The following is a 13,001-nucleotide window of genomic DNA, read 5'->3' as shown; positions in this document are numbered from 1 at the left end:
AGAGACTTAAGAGGAGCACTGTTCACTGCTGTGTGTCTAGTGCTCTGGCAATGCCTGGCACTTAGTAAGCATTCATTAGCTATATGTGGGGAAAGCAATTTTATGATCCTGAATTATTTTAAAAATTACATTTGTTGGTCTAGGCAGGCACACTCGTTCACTTTAAATCATATTGAAAAAAAATTTGGAGTATAAAGATGTTTAGGAGATAGCAGATTATCTTATGAAAGCACATTTAGACTACTCATTAGGTCAAAATTGTGTACTGATTTTTAGATATAACTTTTAGCCTATGTTTTCATTACAGTGTTTAAAGGAGGAGGAAAGATGGATGGATGGATGGATGGATTCTATTTTTCAATACTTATGTATCTCAAAGTGATTCACAAACAGCAGAACCTCTGATTATTTCAAAGAGCCACAGATGGAGTAGCAAGGATAGATGGCTCAGCAACCAAGACAGGGATCTCTGGCCTGTTTCCCTCATTTGCAAAATCAGGGAACTGGGCCTGATGGTTTCTAAGACCCATTCTAGTTTATTTTTCTACAAATTGATTATTGTAACTTTAAAAAAAAATCATCCAAACTCTAAAATATCAAAAATAAGAATACAATTATACTAATTTAAATGTATAGATTATAGCTATAAATGCCAATAACCTGCAAGAATCCTTCTTGATTAGCAAATATAACCACCCAGATACTCCACTCACTAACCGTGTGACACTAAGAGAGTAGTTTCATCTTTCTATGCCTTAATTTCTTCACTTGTAAAATGGAATTAATTACAGGATACACCTTATAAGGTAGTTGTTAAAATTAAATGAACTGATGTGTGATGCACCATTAATGTATTATGCAGCATATTATGAGTGCTAAATAATTGTCAGCTAGTGAACACAAACAGTTAATGAACTTAAGGTTTTAAGAACAAGTTAAAGTGAAATATGCTACCAAATCTTCCTAAAACTGTTAATCAACTTCTACACTCCTTTTTTGAATGAAAGAAGGGATGTGGGGAATAATTCAAAAAGTAAATTTGAACATAGACCTGATTTAATTAATACAAATTCTGAATCCACTCAGTTCAGACAAATTATATTAAAATATAATTATTTTACCTCCAGTCATTTATGCAGATATACTAGCATTGCTTTTTCATATTAGGAATATGTTATAAGAAATATACACAAAGGAATTCACCCGTTACCACAAAAAGAAATGTGTATGTCTCTTCTTTAATAAAATCAGGAAGTGACGATTTTGCCAAACCACATATGAGGAAGAATCCTTGCAAAATGTTTCGGTATTTGACCCAAATCAGAGGAGAACAACAGAAGAGATACTTACATTTAGAATTAAGCAATGTACAGATTTCACTAAAAGTTTGTGAGAAGTTCCTAAATAACATAATCCAGATTCTTTTGTTAGAATAATTAAGAAAAAAAAAAAATCAATGGGCCTCAGAAGAAAAAATAAATTTCCTATGGGTTACTACTCACTATTTCTACTCAGTAGAGAATTAGAGAAGGTGAAGCCATAAGACAGACAACGTAAGCATACCATCTTCAGCTTAACTCAGCTATGTTGCTCTGAGCTGCGATAACTGAGAAGATGCAAATAACCTTTAAATAAACAAGAGAACTCTGATCTAGGAGGCTTCATTGTGAAAAATAATGACCCTTACTAACAATCTGCATACCTAGAGAGGACTCAGATTAAACATACCCAGAGCAGAATACACCACAAATTATGTGAAAACGTATTCTAAAAATGTGCCCTAGTTTCACCGCCTATCATGCCCACTTCCACCCTTTGCTACGCCACTGAGCAAATAATCTGGAAGGTAAGCTAACTTTGAGACATCACAATAAGCAAGAAGTATACAACATGGGATTTATATTTTCTATTTTTTTCAAAGATTTTATTTATTTGACAGAGAGATAGCGAGAGGGAACACAAGCAGGGAGAGTGGGGGAGGGAGAAGCAGGCTTCCCGCTGAGCAGGGAGCCTGTGGTGGGGCTCAATCCCAGGACCCTGGGACCATGACCTGAGCCGAAGGCAGACGCTTAATGACTGAACCACCCAGGCACTACTGGATTTATATTTTAAATAAAAGGTAATAAAACAGGTAAATAACCTGAAATAAAGAACGCTCCTGGAAAATGAAATTTTCTAAAATAAATTTCCGAGTTCATTATAGTAAAAGAGAACATAAATAATTTGTAAAGAAACTTTAAAGAATAATACAAGAGAAAGAAGAAAGTTAAGACAGTGGAATATGAAAGGTAAACCGGAAGAAATCAGGAAGACCATTAAAAATCACAGCGAAAAGCATTATTAAAATTTGAAAATATGTTAAGATTTGCAAGGCATATGATTGATACCGTGAAAACTGAAGCAAGGAGGTAGAGGACAGATATAGACATGCAAAAACAAATGGGCAAGACGGTGACCAAAATGCTGAAAGACAACAGCTATGGAAAGCAAACAAAAGAGATCCAACCTAGCCATAAATGGTGTTCCTGAAGAAGAGAAAAATACACACATGGAATGAAAAATATCTATGTTAAGAGAGATGTTGCTCAATGTGGAAAATTAACAAGGAAACCCGGTTCCCTTTATGACATTAAAACTGTAGATTAAACAGAGAAGGAGGTAAGAAAATTTGCAAATCCCAAATGATAAAGAAGGAAAAAAGAAAAATGAACGTAGAAATAACAAAGATGTACAAAACATAAAAGATTTTATAAATAAATGTAAATCTCAAATATAAATGTACATATGAACATAAATAATTTGATAGTTAATGAAAACATAAAAGCAAAATATTCCTCATAATTTTATTATTTTATGTAAGATAGTAATGAAATATCAATAATAAAATAGGTTCTAATGAAAATTTGCAAAATTTAAAAACCTAGATGGACAAAGTAGAAAGCTATAAAATGGAAAAATTGACACAAAATTATAAAATTTGACATATCCAATAATCATTTTTTTCCCAATAATCACTTTTAAAAACTGAAGTGGGAATCAAAGAACAACTCTTCCCCATCCTCTAAAAAACTCCCCGAACAAAAACAATTATATAATTAATTCTCACAAATTTGCTTTAGTACATGGTTGTAGATAAATAAAATAGAGGGAAAGCTGATGAGGTCATATGAATCTAAGCCCCAAACTAGAATAAGGATAGCACAGAAATCATAGCTATATTTCAAATATGAATATAGTTGTAAAAGTCCTAAATAAAATGTTTTGTAATCAAGCACAAAAGTGTCTTAAAAATAATATATTTTGTTCAGTAGATTAAACTCAGAAATTCAGATAATCTATCACATCGGTGAAGTAAAGGAAAAAAATCAAACAATCAGTAGATACAGACAAAGCATTTGATAAATATTAACAAGTATTTATGTTTAGAAAAAGAACATGGGGCACCTGGGTGGCTCAATCATTGAGCATCTGTCTTCGGCTCAGGTCATGATCTCAGGGTTCTGGGATCGAGCCCTGTGTCGGGCTCTCTGCCAGGCAGGAAGCCTGCTTCTCCTTCTCCCACTCCCCCATGCTTGTGTTCTCTCTCTCGCTGTCTCGCTCTGTCAAGTAAATAAATAAAATCTTAAAAAAAAAAAAAAAAGGAAAAGAAAAAGAACATAAAACTAGGAATAGACTCAAACTCTCTTAATTTGATCAAAAACTTAGGGGAAATCTCATGATTCATGAAAAATCTTTAGTTAGACATATTATCTGTAAGATCAGAAATAAAACAAAAAGGCCTGGTTACACAGGCCTATGATTGAAAAAAATCAATTGGTGATTTAAGGATAAGAAGAGAGACAAAGCTGTCATTATGTACAGATGATAGAATTAACTATATAGAAAACTCAGTATAATGAAAAAAAATTAGAGAGTCACCTGGGATTCTAAATACAGGATGAATTTACAAAGTATGTGCATTTATTTATATTGGTAATATCTAACTGGAGTATATATTAGATGCAATTCACAGTATAAAAGGAGGAAAAAAAGATAGGCATTCACTTGGTGGCACCTGGGTGGCTCAGTCGTTAAGCGTCTGCCTTCAGCTCAGGTCATGATCCCGTGGTCCTGGGATCCAGCTCCGCATCGGGCTCCCTGCTCCACGGGAAGCCTGCTTCTCCCTCTGCTGCTCCCCTTGCTTGTGTTCCCTCTCTCCCTGCCTCTCTCTCTGTCAAATAAATAAATAAAATCTTTAAAAAAGAAAAAGATAGGCATTCACTTAACAAAGAATTTACCTTGCACAAGAAATTAATGGAGAAAACATTTTAGTTATATTAAAGAATATAAAGGATATAAAACATGAGCTAAATTCAGAGATTAATTTCATGTTCATGGATGGAATTTTTAACATTACAAAGATGTCAATGCTTCCTCAGATTATAAATTCAACACAAATTTGGATCAAAATTCAAAAAAGATTGTTTGTTGTTGGGGTTTGTTTTTTGTATTTTTTTTTTTTTTTTTGAGGAACTACAGAAAACTACTTAAAAATTTATCTTGAAGAATAAAGTCCACAGATGGTTATTTCAGTTTGGAAAGAGAAGAACAAAGATTCAACCTGCCAGATAATAAGATACATTGTAAGCCACAGTAATAAAAAAAAATACTGTGGGACCAGTTCAGGAACAAATAACTACACCAAAAAAAAAAAAGAAAAAACCCACAAAAAAAAACAGAGAACTTAGAGTAATACTCATGCACACATGGAGTAAAGATGAGTAGAATGCAGGGGCTAAAAGCATGGACAATAGAGCCTCACTGCCTACACCAGAAACATGGTTCTGGTACTTAATGGTTATGTGAACTTGGCCTAATTATTCATCTCTCTGTGCCTCAGTTTCTTCTTTTGTAAAACAGGAAATAAAAAATAGTGCATTTATTTATTTATCTATTCATTTATTTTAGTGAGAACATTTAAGTTCTCTCTTAGCAAATTTCAATTATATAATACAGTGTTATCAATTATAGACACTACGTTACACATTAGATCCTCAGACTTTATTCATCTTATAGCTGAAAGTTTATACCCTTTTACCAAACTCTCCCTCATTCCCCCATCCCCCAAACCCCTGACAACCACGTTTCTATTCTCTGTTTACCGGTTTTTTTTTTAATTTTAGATTCCACAGATAAGTGATATCATGCAGTATTTGTCTTTCTTTATCTGACTTATTTCACTTAGCATAATGCTCCTAAGGTAACTTATGCAAGGCGGTGGATGTGTGTGGTAAAGATGGGAGGAATCCTTTTACAGTGTATGTGTATATCAGATCACCACAGTGAACATTTTAAAAATCTTACAACTGTACATGTTAATTATACCTCAATAAAACTGAAATTTGAAAAATATATTTTTTAAACCAAAAAAAGTACCTCCTTAATAGGGTTGTTGTAAAGATTAGTTGAGTAAAGCATTCACAACACGGGTGGGCATTGGGTAAGTACTCAATAAAGATTAGTTGTTAACACAAAGCAGAAAGGAAAACATGCCCTCCTTAGTAGATGGGGTCATGGATACTGGTAAAAAAGGCTCTAGAACTCCAGGTGAGTTTTTAAAAATTAAGTATTTTAATTTTTAAAGTATAAATCATAAGATAAGCATTTGATAAAGTTGATTACATTAAAATTCAGAATTTGTGTTTATGATACACAAATCTTTAACAGAAAGGTAAAAGACAGCAAGGAGATATTTGCAACATCTAATGCCAAAAAATATCTTTAGACTATAAAAAGAACATGTAAAAGTTATTAATATCAAAACCCACCAAAATAAACAATGACCAAAAATAACTCTAAATGGCAGAAGTTATGCTATAAAAGAAAATTCTGTGAACACTAAATCATTTTAAATATAAATAACATTAAACCGCTTTGAAAATTATGGTTATTGAGGAGAATGTAAAGTTGTAAACTTTACGCTGTAAAAATACCAGACAGTAAAAATTGAAACAATGGAAGCCAGTGAAGGAAGTAGGAAGACATATGTACACAAATTTCTTATTCTTTAAAGCAGGGAGACAATAGATGATCTGCAAAGCTTATAAAATAGGAAACATTATTAGGTAAAGAAATGAGTGCAATCATAACATATCTCCCTAAATTACTAGACTATGAAAACAAAAGTACATAAAACAAACCAAATGTAGACTAGATAAAGGAATTCAAAAGAAATGCTGAAAATAAAATCAAATACAAAATTAGAAATCAGAAATATGGAACATGCGCTAAATTTCCAAAGCCTGTTATCCACGTTTCTAATATGCTCTATGTTTCCTTCTCATGGCCAGCATCTTTTTTTTTTTATTATTATGTTATGTTAATCACCATACATCATTAGTTTTGATGTAGTGTTCCATGATTCATTGTTTGCGTATAACACCCAGTGCTCCATTCAATACGTGCCCTCTTTAATACCCATCACTGGGCTAACCCATCCCCCCACCGCCCTCCCCTCTAGAACCCTCAGTTTGTTTCTCAGAGTTCATAGTCTCTCATGGTTCATCTCCCCCTCGGATTCCCCCCCCTTCATTTTTCCCTTCCTGTTATCTTCTTTTTTTTTTTTTTTTTAACATATAATGTATTATTTGTTTCAGAGGTACATATCTGTAATTCAACAGTCTTACACAATTCACAGCACTCACCATAGCATATACCCTCCCCAATGTCTATCACCCAGCCACTGCAACCCTCCCACCCCCCACCACTCCAGCAACCCTCAGTTTGTTTCCTGAGATTAAGAATTCCTCATATCAGTGAGATCATATGATACATGTCTTTCTCTGATTGACTTATTTCACTCAGCATAATACCCTCCAGTTCCATCCACGTCGTTGCAAATGGCAAGATTTCATTCCTTTTGATGGCTGCATAATATTCCATTGTATATATATACCACTTCTCCTTTATCCATTCATCTGTCAATGGACATCTTGGCTCTTTTCACAGTTTGGCTATTGTAGACAATGCTGCTATAAACATCGGGGTGCACGTGCCCCTTCGGATCCCTACGTTTGTATCTTTGGGGTAAATACCGAGTAGTGCAATTGCTGGGTCATATGGGAGCTCTATTTTCAACTTTTTGAAGAACCTCCATACTGTTTTCCAGAGTGGCTGCACCAGCTTGCATTCCCACCAACAGTGTAGCAGGGTTCCCCTTTCTCCGCATCCCTGCCAACATCTGTCGTTTACTGACTTGTTAATTTTAGCCATTCTGACTGGTATGAGGTGGTATCTCATTGAGGTTTTGATTTCGATTTCCCTGATGCCGAGCGATATTGAGCACTTTTTCATGTGCCTGTTGGCCATTTGAATGTCTTCTTTAGAAAAATGTCTGTTCATTTCTTCTGCCCATTTCTTGATTGGATCTTTTTTTGGGGGGTGTTGAGTTTGATAAGTTCTTTATAGATTTTGAATACTAGCCTTTTATCTAATATGTCATTTGCAAATATCTTCTCCCGTTCTGTCGGTTGTCTTTTGGTTTTGTTGACTGTTTCTTTTGCTGTGAAAAGCTTTTTATCTTGATGAAGTCCCAATAGTTCATTTTTGCCCTTGCTTCCCTTGCCCTTGGCACTGTTTCTAGGAAGAAGTTGCTGTGGCTGAGGTTGAAGGGGTTGCTGCCTGTGTTCTCCTTTAAGATTTTGATGGACTCCTGTCTCACATTTAGGTCTTTTAACCATTTGGAGTCTATTTTTGTGTGTGGTGTAAGGAAATGGTCCAGTTTCATTCTTCTGCATGTGGCTGTCCAATTTTCCCAACACCATTTGTTGAAGAGACTGTCTTTTTGCCATTGGACACTTTTTCCTGCTTTGTCGAAAATTAGTTGACCAGAGAGTTGAGGGTCCATTTCTAGGCTCTCTAGTCTGTTCCATTGATCTATGTGTCTGTTTTTGTGCCAGTACCATCCTGTCTTGATGATTACAGCTTTGTAATAGAGTTTGAAGTCCGGAATTGTGATGCCACCAGCTTTGCTTTTCTTTTTCAACATTCCTCTGGCTATTTGGGGTCTTTTCTGGTTCCATACAAATTTTAGGATTATTTGTTCCATTTCTTTGAAAAAAGTGGATGGTATTTTGATGGGGATGGCATTGAATGTGTAGATTGCTCTAGGTAGCATTGAAATCTTCACAATATTTGTCTTCCAATTGATGAGCATAGAACATTTTTCCATTTCTTTGTGACTTCCTCAATTTCTTTCATGAGTATTTTATAGTTTTCTGAGTACAGAATCTTTGCCTCTTTGGTTAGATTTATTCCTAGGTATCTTATGGTTTTGGATGCAATTGTAAATGGGATCGACTCCTTAATTTCTCTTTCTTCTGTCTTGTTGTTGGTGTATAGGAATGCCACTGATTTCTGTGCATTGATTTTATATCCTGCCACTTTACTGAATTCCTGTATGAGTTCTAGGAGTTTTGGGGTGGAGTCTTTGGGTTTTCCACATAAGGTATCACATCATCTACAAAGAGTGAGAGTTTGACTTCTTCTTTGCCGATTTGGATGCCTTTTATTTCTTTTTGTTGTCTGATTGCTGTGGCTAGGACTTCTAATGCTATGTTGAATAGCAGTGGTGAGAGTGGACATCCCCGCCACGTTCCTGACCTTAGGGAGAAAGCTCTTAGTTTTTCCCCATTGAGAATGATATTTGCTGTGGGTTTTTCATAGATGGCTTTTTGCTACTGAGGTATGTACCCTCTATCCCTATACTCTGAAGAGTTTTGATCAAGAAAGGATGCTGTACTCTGTCAAATGCTTTTTCTGCATCTATTGAAAGGATCGTATGGTTCTTGTTCTTTCATTAATGTATTGTATCACATTGATTGATTTGCAGATGTTGAACCAACCTTGCAGCCCAGGGATAAATCCCACTTGGTCGTGGTGAATAATCCTTTTAATGTACTGTTGGATACTATTGGCTAGTATTTTGGTGAGAATTTTTGCATCCATGTTCATCAAGGATATTGGTCTGTAATTCTCCTTTTTGATGGGGTCTTTGTCTGGTTTGGGGATCAAGGTAATGGTGGCCTCATAAAATGAGTTTGGAAGTTTTCCTTCCATTTCTATTTTTTGGAACAGTTTCAGAAGAATAGGTATTAATTCTTCTTTAAATGTTTGGTAGAATTCCCCTGGGAAACCATCTGGCCCTGGGCTTTTGTTGGTTGTGAGATTTTTGATTATTGCTTCAATTCCCTTAGTGGATATAGGTCTGTTCAGGTTTTCTATTTGTTCCTGGTTCAGTTTTGGTAGTTTATACATCTCTAGGAATGCCATTTCTTCCAGATTATCTAATTTGCTGCCATATAGTTGCTCATAATATGTTCTTATAATTGTTTATATTTCTTTGGTGTTGGTTGTGATCTCTCCTCCTTCATTCATGATTTTATTTATTTGGGTCCTTTCTCTTTTCTTTTTGATAAGTCTGGCCAGGGGTTTATCGGGGAAAGTTTTCAATTAGCAATAATCGCACCTCGGATAAACCTCATTGGCTACGATACTGCCACTTCGCAAAGCTGGCCAGGGGTTTATCAATCTTGTTAATTCTTTCAAAGAACAAGCTCCTAGTTTTGTTGATCTGTTCTACTGTTCTTTTGGTTTCTATTTCATTGATTTCTGCTCTGATCTTTATTATTTCTCTTCTCCTGCTGGGTTTAGGCTTTATTTGCTGTTCTTTCTCCAGCTCCTTCAGGTGTAGGGTTAGGTTGTGTATTTGAGACCTTTCTTGTTTCTTGAGAAAGGCTTGTGTTGCTATATACTTTCCTCTTAGGACTGCCTTTGCTGCATCCCAAAGATTTTGAACAGTTGTGTTTTCATTTTCATTAGTTTCCATGAATTTTTTTAATTCTTCTTTAATTTCCTGATTGACCCATTAGTTCTTTAGTAGGATGCTCTTTAGTCTCCATGTATTTGAGTTCTTTCTGACTTTCCTCTTGTGATTGAGTTCTAGTTTCAAAGCATTGTGGTCTGAAAATAGGCAGGGAATGATCCCAATGTTTTGGTACCGGTTGAGACCTGATTTGTGACCTAGGATGTGATCTATCCTGGAGAATGTTCCATGGGCACTAGAGAAGAATATGTATTCTGTTGCTTTAGGATGGAATGTGCTGAATATATCTGTGAAGGTCATTTGGTCCAGTGAGTCATTTAAAGTCTTTATTTCCTTGTTGATCTTTGCTTAGATGATCTGTCCATTTCAGTGAGAGGGTTGTTAAAGTCCCCCACTATTATTGTATTGTTGTCAATGTGATTCTTTGCTTTTGTAATTAATTGGCTTATATAATTGGCTGCTCCCATGTTAGGGGCATAGATATTTACAATTGTTAGATCTTCTTGTTGGATACACCCTTTAAGTAGGATATAGTGTCCTTCTTCATCTCTTATTACAGTCTTTGGTTTAAAATCTAATTTGTCTGATATAAGGATTGCCACCCCAGCTTTCTTTTGGTGTCCATTAGCATGGTAAATGGTTTTCCACCCCCTCACTTTCAATCTGGGGGTGTCTTTGGGTCTAAAATGAGTCTCTTGCAGACAGCATATCGATGGGTCTTGTTTTTTAATCCAATCTGATAGCCTGTGTCTTTTGATTGGGGCATTTAGCCCATTTACATTCAGGGTAACTATTGAAAGATAGGAATTTAGTGCCATTGTATTGCCTGTAAAGTGACTGTTACTGTATATTGTTTGTGTTCCTTTCTGGTCTATGTTGCTTTTAGGCTCTCTCTTTGCTTAGAGGACCCCTTTCAAGATTTCTTGGAGGGCTGGTTTCGTGTTTGCAAATTCCTTTAGTTTTTGTTTGTCCTGGAAGCTTTTTATCTCTCCTTCAATTTTCAATGACAGCCTAGCTGGATATAGTATTCTTGGCTGCATATTTTTCTCATTTAGTGCTCTAAATATGTCCTGCCAGTCCTTTCTGGCCTGCCAGGTCTCTGTGGATAAGTCTGTTGTCAATCTAATGTTTCTACCATTGTAGGTTACATATCTCTTCTCCCGAGCTGCTTTCAGGATTTTCTCTTTGTCTCTGAGACTCGTAAGTTTTACTATTAGATGTCGGGGTGTTGACCTATTTTTATTGATTTTGAGAGGGGTTCTCTGTGCTTCCTGGATTTTGATGCCTGTTTCCTTCCCCAAATTAGGGAAGTTCTCTGCTATAATTTGCTCCATTATACCTTCTGCCCCTCTCTCTCTTTCTTCTTCTTCTGGGATCCCAATTATTCTAATGTTGTTTCGTCTTATGGTATCATTTATCTCTCGAATTCTGCCCTCGTGATCCAGTAGTTGTTTATCTCTCTTTTTCTCAGCTTCTTTATTTTCCATCATTTGGTCTTCTATCTCACTGATTCTTTCTTCTGCCTCATTTATCCTAGCAGTTAGCGCCCCCATATTTGATTGCACCTCATTAATAGCCTTTTTGATTTCTACTTGGTTAGATTTTAGTTCTTTTACTTCTCCAGAAAGGGTTTCTCTAATAACTTCCATGCTTTTTTCTAGCACAGCTAGTATCTTTAAAGTGATGATTCTGAACTCTAGATCTGACATTGTACTAATGTCGGTATTGAGTAGGTCCCTGGCAGTCGGTACTACCTCTTGTTCTTTTTGTTGAGGTGATTTTTTCCGTCTTGTCATTTTGTGCAGAGGAGAATAGATTAATGAGAGAACAAAATGCTAGCAGGGTAACAACGTCCCCAGAAAATATACTCTAAACAAATCAGAAAAGACCTGAAGCAGTGGGAAAAGAAAGGGAAAGAGAGAAAAAAGAAAAAGAAAGAAAAAAAGAAAAAAGAAAAAGATAAAGATAAAAACAAACAAAAGCAGAACAAAACAAAACAAAACAAAAACAGAATGTGATCAAATATGATCAGGCTGGTTTATAGATCAGTGCCACACACTAGATTTTGGGTGTATTTTGGTCTGTTAAAAGAAAGTCCCTCCCAAAATTTTAAAGAAAGAAAAACTTATATATGTACAAAAATAAGGGTTGATATGATGAAGGGATGGAATATGACTGTAAAGATGGAAATTATAAAAAATTTTAAAAGTTGATAAGTTGTTTGAAAAAAGAAAGAAGAGGATTAAAAAAAAGAAAGAAAGAAAGAAAGGAGAGAATGTGGTCAGGCAGGGGAGTAGAAAAAAACCATACACTAGAGATTTAGAGTATATTTTGATCTGTTAGAAGAAACTATCTCAAGATTTTAAAGAGAGAACAACTTATATATATATGCCAAAAATACGGGTAACTACTATGAAGGGATAGAATATGACTTTAAAAATGAAAAATAAAAATGTTTTTTTTTAAAAAAGGGATTGATAAGATGTTGGTTGAAAAAGGGAAAAAGAAAAATTCAAAAAAAAAGAAAAAAAGAAAAAAGAAAAAAAGACAGTTAAAAAAAATAGTTAACTTTGAAAGACTAAAGAATCATGGTAAAAAAGCCATGAATTCTATGTGCAGTATTCCCCTAGCGCTGGAGTTCTGCCGTTCTCATTGATCGGTAAACTTGGTCTTGGCTGGCTGTTCTCGCTGATCTTCTGGGGGAGGGGCCTGTTGCCGTGGTTCCCAAATGTCTTTGCCGGAGGCAAAATTGCCCCGCCCTCACCGGTCAGGGCTAAGTAATCTGCTCGGGTTTGCTCTCCGGAGCTTTTGTTCCCTGCAAGCTTTCCGTACAGCTTTGGAGGCGGAGAGTGAAAATGGCGGTCTCCAGTCTCTGCCCCGGTGGAGCCGAGAACTCGGGGTCCCGCTCCTCAGCGAGCCCCCAGAGAAAAGCAGTCAGTCACTCCCGTCTCCCCGGTCTCCGGCCACATTCTGCGCTCACCCGGCCTGTGACCACGCCTTTCTATCTGGCACCCGACCCCGGGTGGAGTCTCCAAACCCAGCAGATCCCCGCGGTGCGCTCCCGCACCTCTCTTCCCGGGGGAAGAAGGAGAGTCTCCCCGGATCTGCCGCTTGTTGGGTCCCTGCTGGAGGAGCAGTG

General features: G+C 36.2%; 1 non-coding gene across 1 annotated transcript; it reads right to left on the bottom strand.

Annotated features, from left to right (window-relative positions):
- Window positions 1-9,406: 9,406 nt before the first annotated feature.
- On the bottom strand, window positions 9,407-9,550 carry LOC116634226. The gene has a single exon (XR_004299913.1). It is a non-coding gene; the product is annotated as a U4 spliceosomal RNA (small nuclear RNA).
- Between the last annotated feature and the right edge of the window lie 3,451 nt (window positions 9,551-13,001).

Source organism: Phoca vitulina, unplaced genomic scaffold (assembly GCF_004348235.1).
Source record: "Phoca vitulina isolate PV1807 unplaced genomic scaffold, GSC_HSeal_1.0 scaffold8, whole genome shotgun sequence".
NCBI lineage: Eukaryota > Metazoa > Chordata > Mammalia > Carnivora > Phocidae > Phoca > Phoca vitulina.
The sequence above is the reverse complement of the archived record's forward strand: the minus strand, read 5'-3'. Positions and strand labels throughout refer to the sequence as shown.